We start from the raw sequence: 11,369 nt of genomic DNA, 5'->3' as shown, positions 1-11,369 counted from the left end.
GGGAACACCCCCTATCCACATCGATGGAACAGTAGTGGAGAGGGTAGCTAGTTTTAAGTTCCTCGGCATACACATCACAGACAAACTGAATTGGTCCACTCACACTGACAGCGTCGTGAAGAAGGCGCAGCAGCGCCCTATTCAACCTCAGGAGGCTGAAGAAATTCGGCTTGTCACCAAAAGCACTCACAAACTTCTACAGATGCACAATCGAGAGCATCCTGGCGGGCTGTATCACCGCCTGGTACGGCAACTGCTCCGCCCTCAACCGTAAGGCTCTCCAGAGGGTAGTGAGGACTGCACAACGCATCACCGGGGGCAAACTACCTGCCCTCCAGGACACCTACACCACCCGTTGTTACAGGAAGGCCATAAAGATCATCAAGGACATCAACCACCCGAACCACTGCCTGTTCACCCCGCTATCATCCAGAAGGCGAGGTCAGTACAGGTGCATCAAAGCTGGGACCGAGAGACTGAAAAACAGCTTCTATCTCAAGGCCATCAGACTGTTAAACAGCCACCACTAACAGTGAGTGGCTGCTGCCAACACACTGTCATTGACACTGACCCAACTCCAGCCATTTTAATAATGGGAATTGATGGGAATTATGTAAATATATCACTAGCCACTTTAAACAATGCTACCTTATATAATGTTACTTACCCTACATTATTCATCTCATATGCATATGTATATACTGTACTCTACATCATCGACTGCATCCTTATGTAACACATGTATCACTAGCCACTTTAACTATGCCACTTTGTTTACTTTGTCTACACACTCATCTCATATGTATATACTGTACTCGATACCATCTACTGTATGCTGCTCTGTACCATCACTCATTCATATATCCTTATGTACATATTCTTTATCCCCTTACACTGTGTATAAGACAGTAGTTTTGGAATTGTTAGTTAGATTACTTGTTGGTTATCACTGCATTGTCGGAACTAGAAGCACAAGCATTTCGCTACACTCGCATTTAACATCTGCTAACCATGTGTATGTGACAAATAAAATTTGATTTGATTTGATTTGAACATGATGATGGTTTAGACTGGTAAATGGTGATCACCTATAAACATGATGATGGTTTAGACTGTTTGAGACTATAAACATGGTAAAAATGGTGAGATGGTTTAGACACCTATAAACATGATGATGGTTTAGACTGGTAAATGGTGAGCACCTATAAACATGAATGGTTTAGACATGATGATGGTTTTAGACTGGTAAATGGTGAGCACCTAAAACATGAATGGTTTAGACTGGTAAATGGTGAGGTTATAAACATATGATGGTTTAGACTGGTAAATGGTGAGCACCTATAAACATGATGATGGTTTAGACTGGTAAATGGTGAGCACCTATAAACATGATGATGGTTTAGACTGGTAAATGGTGAGCACCTATAAACATGATGAGACTGGTAAATGGTGAGCACCTATAAACATGATGATGGTTTAGACTGGTAAATGGTGAGCACCTAAAACATGATGATGGTTTAGACTGGTAAATGGTGAGCACCTGATGATGGTTTAGAGGTAAATGGTGAGCACCTATAAACATGATGATGGTTTAGACTGGTAAATGGTGAGCACCTATAAACATGATGATGGTTTAGACTGGTAAATGGTGAGCACCTATAAACATGATGATGGTTTAGACTGGTAAATGGTGAGCACCTATAAACATGATGATGGTTTAGACTGGTAAATGGTGAGCACCTATAAACATGATGATGGTTTAGACTGGTAAATGGTGAGCACCTATAAACATGATGATGGTTTAGACTGGTAAATGGTGAGCACCTATAAACATGATGATGGTTTAGACTGGTAAATGGTGAGCACCTATAAACATGATGATGGTTTTTAGACTGGTAAATGGTGAGCACCTATAAACATGATGATGGTTTAGACTGGTAAATGGTGAGCACCTATAAACATGATGATGGTTTAGACTGGTAAATGGTGAGCACCTATAAACATGATGATGGTTTAGACTGGTAAATGGTGAGCACCTATAAACATGATGATGGTTTAGACTGGTAAATGGTGAGCACCTATAAACATGATGATGGTTTAGACTGGTAAATGGTGAGCACCTATAAACATGATGATGGTTTAGACTGGTAAATGGTGAGCACCTATAAACATGATGATGGTTTAGACTGGTATAAACATTAGACCTATAAACATGATGATGGTTTAGAAAATGGTGAGCACCTATAAACATGATGATGGTTTAGACTGGTAAATGGTGAGCACCTATAAACATGATGATGGTTTAGACTGGTAAATGGTGAGCACCTATAAACATGATGATGGTTTAGACTGGTAAATGGTGAGCACCTATAAACATGATGATGGTTTAGACTGGTAAATGGTGAGCACCTATAAACATGATGATGGTTTAGACTGGTAAATGCAGTGTCTTCTCCGATATGGTCATTTCAGCCGATCATACTTCTCAAGTGCCTGGCTATTTCTACCCAGCAGCAGCACTTGAGATCAGAGACTGATTGGAAAAGGGAGAGTGTTTAGCATTTAAATAACTCCCCACTCGTGTGTGTGTGTGTGTGTGTGTGTGTGTGTGTGTGTGTGTGTGTGTGTGTGTGTGTGTGTGTGTGTGTGTGTGTGTGTGTGTGTGTGTGTGTGTGTGTGTGTGTGTGTGTGTGTGTGAGACATGGACCCCCACCTACAAAAGGCATCATTCACGTCATTCAGATAATCAGTCCTGAGAGGAACCTCTCAAACCTCCATACCAACGACCCACAATGCATCGGTGTCAGTATGGTTTTCTGCGTGAATAGATAGGAGGCGGGGGGTTGGCGTGGTGGACCAGATACAGGTGACTCAGAACAGAAGAGAGGCTGGAATAGAGCAACACAAGGTCTGCGTCCCAAACATCAGCCCTATTCCCTACAGTCCCTACCCAATGGACCCTGCTCAAAAGGAGTGCACTAAACAGGGAATAGGGTGCCATTTTCATGCAGGATTTCTGTTCGGAGTTACGAGAGGGGTTCAAGTGGTGATGTTCTCGTAGGACAGCGAGGCGGCGATTTGAAACCTCACCCCCAACATGTCAATTCACAGGAAATTGGAACGGCAAAGTGCTTCGGTGCCTGAATTTTTATTAAGCATCTCGATAGGAGTGCTGATCTAGGATACATTTTACGTGTAGATGGGGGAGGCGTGTAGATGGGGGAGGCGTGTAGATGGGGGAGGCGTGTAGATGGGGGAGGCGTGTAGATGGGGAGGCGTGTAGATGGGGAGGCGTGTAGACGGGGGAGGCGTGTAGACGGGGAGGCGTGTAGACGGGGGAGGCGTGTAGACGGGGGAGGCGTGTAGGTAGGTGATACATTTGTCTCAGCAGTCCTATGGTTTTATGAAGCAGCACATTTGCCTCAGCAGTCCTATGGTTTTATGAAGCAGCTAATTCACTCAAGCCCTTTGTACTTCTAGCTCATAAACTAACTCCTAGAAAAATATATATGTTTATCCTGAAGACTAGAGAGAGATTGTAGAAACTCCTCCTGTCTTAATTCAGCCCCATCCATCTCCTCCCCTCCTTCCCTAATTTCCTCCTTCCTTCCCTCCGTCCTTCCTTCCTTCCCTCCTTCCTTCCTTCCTTCCTTCCTTCCTTCCTTCCTTCCTTCCTTCCTTCCTTCCTTCCTTCCTTCTCTTCCTCCCTCCTTCCTTCTCTCCCTCCTTCCTTCCTTCTCTCTCTCCTTCCTTCCATCGCATCTCTCCCTCCTTCCTTCTCTTTTCTCCCTCCTTCCTTCTCTTCCTCCTTCCTTCCTTCCTTCCATCCCTCCTTCCTTCTCTCCCTCCTTCCTTCCTTCTCTCCCTCCTTCCATCCCATCCCTCCTTCCTTCTCTTCTCTCCTTCCTTCTCCCTCCTCCCTTCCTTCCATCCCTTCTTCCTTTTCTCCCTCCTTCCTTCCTTCCTTCTCTCCCTCCTTCCATCCCATCCCTCCTTCCTTCTCTTCTCTCCTTCCTTCTCCCTCCTTCCTTCTCTCCCTCCTTCCTTCTCTCCCTCCTTCCTTCCTTCTCTCCCCTCCTTCCTTCTATTCTCTCCTTCCTTCCTCCTTCCTTCTCCCTCTTCCTTCCTTCTCTCCCTCCTTCCTTCCTTCTCTCCCTCCTTCCTTCCTCTCCTTCCTTCCTTCTCTCCTTCCTTCTCCTTCCTTCCTTCCTTCCTTCCTCCTTCCTTCCTTCCCATCCTTCCTTCCTTCCTTCCTTCCTCTCTTCCTCATTCCTTCCATCCTCCTTCCTTCCTTCCTTCCTTCCCATCCCTCCTTCCTTCCTTCCTTCCTTCCCATCCCTCCTTCCTTCCTTCCTTCCTTCCCATCCCTCCTTCCTTCCTTCCTTCCTTCCTTCCCATCCCTCCTTCCTTCCTTCCTTCGTTCCTTCCTTCCTTCCTTCCATCCCTCCTTCCTTCCTTCCTTCCTTCCTTCCTTCCTTCCCATCCCATCCCTCCTTCCTTCCCATCCCTCCTTCCTTCCTTCCTTCCTTCCTCCCTCCTTCCTTCCTTCCTTCCTCCTTCCTTCCTTCCTTCCTTCCTTCCTTCCTTCCCATCCCTCCTTCCTTCCTTCCTTCCCATCCCTCCTTCCCTCCCTCCTTCCCTCCCTTCCTTCCTTCCTTCCTTCCTTCCTTCCCATCCCTCCTTCCCTCCCTTCCTTCCTTCCTTCCTTCCTTCCTTCCCCTTCCCATCCCTCCTTCTTTCCTTCCCATCCCTCCTTCTTTCCTTCCATCCTTCCCTCCCTCCCTCCCTCCCTTCCTCCCCCTCTGAAACACAGGGACAGCAGGTAGAAACATCCATTCCAGATGTGTGGGGTGAGAATGCGCCCCCAAATGGAAGGCTATTCCCTATAGAGTGGGACACAGTGGACTTGTTGTTGTTATCATGTTATAGAGCAGAAGCATTAAAGAGGACTTAAAATGTTTCATATACACCTTTAATAGTTATGCTATATGTAATAAATGTTTCATATACACCCTTTTAACAGGACAAACAACTGTTACAAAACAACTCACCAACTAACCAGTAAACTAACATTAAAAATTGTGAACTAACCAGTAAACTAACATTAAACATTGTGAACTAACCAGTAAACTAACATTAAACATTGTGAACTAACCAACTAACATTGAACTAACCAGTAAACTGACATTAAACATTGTGAACTAACCAGTAAACTAACATTAAACATTGTGAACTAACCAGTAAACTAACATTAAACATTGTGAACTAACCAACTAACATTGTAAACTAACCAGTAAACTGACATTAAACATTGTGAACTAACCAGTAAACTAACATTGAACTAACCAGTAAACTGACATTAAACATTGTGAACTAACCAGTAAACTGACATTAAACATTGTGAACTAACCAGTAAACTAACATTAAACATTGTGAACTAACCAGTAAACTAACATTAAACATTGTGAACTAACCAACTAACATTGTGAACTAACCAGTAAACTAACATTAAACATTGTGAACTAACCAACTAACATTGTGAACTAACCAGTAAACTAACATTAAACATTGTGAACTAACCAACTAACATTGTAAACTAACATTGTAAACATTGTGTGCGCAATGTTCAGCCATTTTTAACATAATGTAGCTACCCTGTGGAATTATTTTCCTACAAAATGTTCGGACACAATAGTCCAATGACACAACGTCTTAGATCATGTCCAGATGCCGATGTCCATAGTGATAAATAGATGACAAGGTGATTTGCAAGGTACATTTTATAGACCTATTCACCAATGAAAACATGCCGACCATAACCGCTGTGACGTCATGATAACGTCAAGTCATTTTGTAATGTGAGATATGAGAGGCAGGGATGGATTGATCAGGGGATGTTGGGGACCACTTGGGCCCCGGAGCTTTAGGTACGTGCATTTTCCACCTCTTAAAACTTAGGCTGTTTCTAAAAAAAAAAAAAGTAAATCAAGTCCCCATTAGCTAGCCTAAATAGCTACTGTAATGAATAGCTAGAAGCAGATAGAAGCAGATATGTCGATTTGCAGAAACTGTACAAAGCTGGTGGAAATATTCTCCTGATTGATGGGCTGGGATCCGCTTGTAATAGTGCCCTCGTATCCACATTTCAACACCACAGCCAATTGTCTACTCCTAAGCTACTGTAGCTACTCCTAGGCTATTGTAGCTACTCCTAGGCTATTGTAGCTACTCCTAGGCTACTGTAGCTACTCCTAAACTACTGTAGGCTACTCCTAGGCTACTGTAGCTCCTCCTAAACTACTGTAGCTATGCCTAAACTAATGTAGCTACTCGTAGGCTACTCCTAGGCTACTGTAGGCTACTGTGACTACTCCTAGGCTACTGTAGCTACTCCTGAGCTACTGTAGGCTACTCCTAGGCTACTGTAGCTACTCCTAAGCTACTGTAGGCTACTCCTAGGCTACTGTGACTACTCCTAGGCTACTCTAGGCTACTGTGACTACTCCTAGGCTACTGTAGCTACTCCTGAGCTACTGTAGGCTACTCCTAGGCTACTGTAGCTACTCCTAAGCTACTGTAGGCTACTCCTAGGCTACTGTGACTACTCCTAGGCTACTGTAGGCTACTCCTAAACTACTGGAGCTACTCCTAGGCTACTGTAGCTACTCCAGCTACTCCTAGGCTACTGTAGCTACTCCTAGGCTACTGTAGGCTAGCCCTACCTAGGCTACTGTAGGCTACTCCTAGGCTACTGTAGGCTACTCCTAGGCTACTCCTAGGCTACTCCTAGGCTACTGTAGGCTACTCCTAGGCTACTGTAGGCTACTCCTAGGCTACTGTAGGCTACTCCTAGGCTACTCCTAGGCTACTGTAGGCTACTCCTAGGCTACTGTAGGCTAGCCCTAGGCTACTGTAGGCTACTCCTAGGCTACTCCTAGGCTACTGCTAGGCTACTCCTAGGCTACTGTAGGCTACTCCTAGGCTACTGTAGGCTAGCCCTAGGCTACTGTAGGCTACTCCTAGGCTACTGTAGGCTACTCCTAGGCTACTGTAGGCTACTCCTAGGCTACTGTAGGCTACTCCTAGGCTACTGTAGGCTACTCCTAGGCTACTGGTCTGTGGAACCGCATAGACAATGTCAACCCCTACTCAAACTCATCATAAATGTACTCATTTACATGGTGGAACGGGCGTACACAGTGCAACAAGATGCATAATAGACGCTATCAAGTCACAACAAGGACGACCTCTGATGACCTCATCCATAGGTGATGCCTGACTTTCAAACTATTTGTTCAACATCAAATGTCATCCTTTTTATAACAGAGGTTATTGCGGGCATCTATCATCCCATTTGAAGACTAATGTAAAATAGGCCACTAGTCCTAATGTGATGAGTAGATTGCATAGTCATAATTTAGGCTAAATATTAGCAAAACGGACAGTTCTGAACAATGCATGTCTGAGCCAGTAGTGACAGTGATAGTAGTGACAGAGATAGTAGTGACAGAGATAGCAGTGACAGAGATAGCAGTGACAGAGATAGTAGTGACAGAGATAGTAGTGACAGAGATAGCAGTGACAGAGATAGTAGTGACAGAGATAGTAGTGACAGAGATAGTAGTGATAGTAGTGACAGAGATAGCAGTGACAGAGATAGCAGTGACAGAGATAGTAGTGACAGAGATAGTGGTGACAGGGATAGTAGTGACAGAGATAGTAGTGACATAGAGTAGGCTTTATCAGAGATGTTTCTTCTCCTTTCTCTGCATGGGAAACATCTGTAAAAACAATCGTTTTTCTTTGAATGCAGCCCCATCTAATCTAGTCCGAAAAGGAGAGGTTCAAGTGGTGAAATATGATACAAATGGTGAAATATGATGTGCATGTAGCCCGGAGGTAGGAATTATTGTCCAAAAGCCGCCGTTCCAGTGATACTGATCGGATGACAGACCGTGGGTATGTGTGCACTCCGCCGGTACCAATACGATGGCCTACTGTTCGCTCAATTAGGAGTTGATGAATGGAGACAGATAGTCTTTTATTTGTGATCTCTTTTCAGCAGTAGCCATTTTTCTTTCTAAATTGTTTTTTTTTCTACAATTTGTATTTTTGAAATATTCTGACAGCCCTAGGACTATTTTTTAAACAGCTTTTCACTGACCACTGCAACGAAACAATCAGCTGTTTGCAAGGCTATTCGTTGTGTACTGCCCAAATGGCAGCTTAAAACAATCCAAAACTCATTTTTAAAAAAGCTAATGATCCTCTGTGGTCAAATCATGCTCTCTGAATCTATTTTTGTATAGGCACCAGTAATTATTGCTAATTTTTACAAATTAAAATAAGCTTCCCCTGAAGTAACATCTTCCGCTAGCCAAATTGGGACACGTTTCCGACGCTGACGTCAATGTGAAACGGAGCCGGTGTATAAACCAGCTGTCAGTGAGGCCTACAAGGACGAGTTTAAATGCCCACGTCAAATTCAAAGCAATCGGCGCACTGCCTAAACGACTGACCGGCAGAAGCAAACTGTCTGGCACTTGTCTCTGCTCTCTTAGTGAGAGAACGACACGCAGACTGGCAGCTTCTCTCCGAGCGACGCTCCGCATGGTCCTAAAGCCAGACTGGTCAATACGCTAAGCAGGACGTTGTATTTTAATCAGGATTGGAATGATTTTAAACAACTTTTTTTTTTATAGCCGACTTTTTAAATGTTTGGTCTTGAGCTAGGGTATGGCGTCTGATGTACCTGCTGTACCCAACTGAGGGCCTGGGGGATTATTTTTCAACAAAGTAGGCTCGGTAGAATTATGACCACTAATTTAGTTCCCCCCACTGTGCATGCATGACCAATGTCGCAAATGTGATGCGCAATTAGCCGTTGATCACATGGGCCTGTCACGTGGATGCTTAAAATGGAGATGCGTTTATTTCTATAATCAGATACCTACTGTATATGAATGAATAGGCAGGTCCTCACCTACTGTATATGAATGAATAGGCTGGTCATTACCTACTGTATATGAATGAATAGGCAGGTCCTTGCCTACTGTATATGAATGAATAGGCAGGTCTACACCTACTGTATATGAATGAATAGGCAGGTCTACACCTACTGTATATGAATGAATAGGCAGGTCCACACCTACTGTATATGAATGAATAGGCAGGTCCACACCTACTGTATATGAATGAATAGGCAGGTCCACACCTACTGTATATGAATCAATAGGTAAGTCCATACCTACTGTATATGAATAGGCAGGTCCACACCTACTGTATATGAATGAATAGGCAGGTCCACACCTACTGTATATGAATGAATAGGCAGGTCTACACCTACTGTATATGAATGAATAGGCAGGTCCACACCTACTGTATATGAATGAATAGGCAGGTCTACACCTACTGTATATGAATGAATAGGCAGGTCCTCACCTACTGTATATGAATGAATAGGCAGGTCCACACCTACTGTATATGAATGAATAGACAGGTCCACACCTACTGTATATGAATGAATAGGCAGGTCCACACCTACTGTATATGAATGAATAGGCAGGTCCACACCTACTGTATATGAATGAATAGGCAGGTCCACACCTACTGTATATGAATGAATAGACAGGTCCACACCTACTGTATATGAATGAATAGGCAGGTCCTCACCTACTGTATATGAATGAATAGACAGGTCCACACCTACTGTATATGAATGAATAGACAGGTCCACACCTACTGTATATGAATGAATAGGCAGGTCTACACCTACTGTATATGAATGAATAGGCAGGTCCACACCTACTGTATATGAATAGGCAGGTCCTCACCTACTGTATATGAATGAATAGACAGGTCCACACCTACTGTATATGAATGAATAGACAGGTCCACACCTACTGTATATGAATGAATAGGCAGGTCCACACCTACTGTATATGAATGAATAGGCAGGTCCACACCTACCTACTGTCCATTGTTTCAGAACGCCAAATGTCCATAGAGTTCAAAAGTACTTTGTAAACTGTTGGTTTTAAAATTCCTATTGCTTATTTTTTGGACGATCAAATGTTAATAAATAGAGTTAAAAAAGAATACTATGGTGCCTGGTGAACGGTTTCCTTCTCTGAACGGGGTTTCCTTCTCTGAACGGTTTCCTTCTCTGAACAGGTTTCCTTCTCTGAACGGTTTCCTTCTCTGAACGGTTTCCTTCTCTGAACAGGTTTCCTTCTCTGAACCGGTTTCCTTCTCTGAACGGTTTCCTTCTCTGAACCAGTTTCCTTCTCTGAACCGGTTTCCTTCTCTGAACGGTTTCCTTCTCTGAACAGGTTTCCTTCTCTGAACAGGTTTCCTTCTCTGAACGGTTTCCTTCTCTGAACGGTTTCCTTCTCTGAACAGGTTTCCTTCTCTGAACAGGTTTCCTTCTCTGAACCGGTTTCCTTCTCTGAACAGGTTTCCTTCTCTGAACAGGTTTCCTTCTCTGAACCGGTTTCCTTCTCTGAACGGTTTCCTTCTCTGAACAGGTTTCCTTCTCTGAACGGTTTCCTTCTCTGAACCGGTTTCCTTCTCTGAACAGGTTTCCTTCTCTGAACAGGTTTCCTTCTCTGAATGGTTTCCTTCTCTGAACAGGTTTCCTTCTCTGAACAGGTTTCCTTCTCTGAACAGGTTTCCTTCTCTGAACAGGTTTCCTTCTCTGAACCGGTTTCCTTCTCTGAACGGTTTCCTTCTCTGAATGGTTTCCTTCTCTGAACAGGTTTCCTTCTCTGAATGGTTTCCTTCTCTGAACAGGTTTCCTTCTCTGAACAGGTTTCCTTCTCTGAACCGGTTTCCTTCTCTGAACCGGTTTCCTTCTCTGAACCGGTTTCCTTCTCTGAACCGGTTTCCTTCTCTGAACCGGTTTCCTTCTCTGAACCGGTTTCCTTCTCTGAACCGGTTTCCTTCTCTGTGACCTCTTTCTTTCATCTCCATCCCTTTTTAAAACTGATATCACACTACTAGTAGTACCATGTTAAATCCTCTCCACACATTCCTCCAGCCTGGACTGACATGAGAAATGATAAACCTCCCCGGAGAGGCCTGGAGAGGAGTGAGCTGAGTCTCTGAGCTGGCCTTGTCCTGCTCTGGGCCCTAGATGACACCTATTCCCTCCGTAGTGCTCTGGGCCCTGATCAAACGGAGTGCACTGTGTAGGGAATAGGGTGTCATTTGGGGCTGCAGAACCTTGTGTTGAGTGGAAGCAGAACTCCAGTGGAGGAGAGGAGAGCCATAGGTAATGTTTGTCTTGAGAGACAGAGATGGAGAACGTGAGACTGGGAGGGAGGGAGGCAGAGAGGGACGGGGGGAGGCGGAGAGGGAGGGAGGGAGGA

General features: G+C 44.2%; 1 long non-coding RNA gene across 1 annotated transcript; it reads right to left on the bottom strand.

The window, feature by feature from the left end:
* Positions 1-6,938: 6,938 nt before the first annotated feature.
* LOC127927737 (uncharacterized) lies at positions 6,939-10,715 on the bottom strand. The gene is made up of 3 exons (XR_008128897.1): positions 9,900-10,715; positions 9,508-9,606; positions 6,939-9,214 (listed from the first exon to the last, which is right to left on the bottom strand). It is a non-coding gene; the product is annotated as an uncharacterized LOC127927737 (long non-coding RNA).
* Positions 10,716-11,369: the final 654 nt, after the last annotated feature.

Source organism: Oncorhynchus keta, unplaced genomic scaffold (assembly GCF_023373465.1).
Source record: "Oncorhynchus keta strain PuntledgeMale-10-30-2019 unplaced genomic scaffold, Oket_V2 Un_scaffold_17573_pilon_pilon, whole genome shotgun sequence".
NCBI classification, from domain to species: Eukaryota; Metazoa; Chordata; class Actinopteri; order Salmoniformes; family Salmonidae; genus Oncorhynchus; species Oncorhynchus keta.
This window is presented reverse-complemented; position numbering and strand designations above follow the sequence as displayed.